Below are 353 nucleotides of genomic sequence, written 5' to 3'. Positions count from 1 at the left end.
CTTTCTTATTTTTTGAATCATAGATGGTTTTGATGTACTGTTCCGTTTCCTTACCAAAACGATTATTATTCCTCGTTGTGGTAGCAAAACATATATTACCAACTGAGGTCAACTTAGAGTTGACCTCAGTCCGACCGGCGCCCCTGGCGGCAGTTGCAGTTTTCCTTCTCAGTTAGAGCATGCGTGCGTGGTCAGAGAGTAAAAAGAAATAAACAGGACTAAAATCTGCGCCACAAAAAATGATAGAATCAGCCCAAATGTAGCTGGTAGCCCATTTAGAACTGTAGAGTATCATTCATTTGACTGATTTATTTAAGACACTGCACTGTCATAAATGTGCAGAGATGTATTTT

Source organism: Morone saxatilis, unplaced genomic scaffold (genome assembly GCF_004916995.1).
Source record: "Morone saxatilis isolate NCDOM2014 unplaced genomic scaffold, NCSU_SB_2.0 Contig5, whole genome shotgun sequence".
Lineage (NCBI taxonomy): Eukaryota > Metazoa > Chordata > Actinopteri > Moronidae > Morone > Morone saxatilis.
This window is presented reverse-complemented; position numbering follows the sequence as displayed.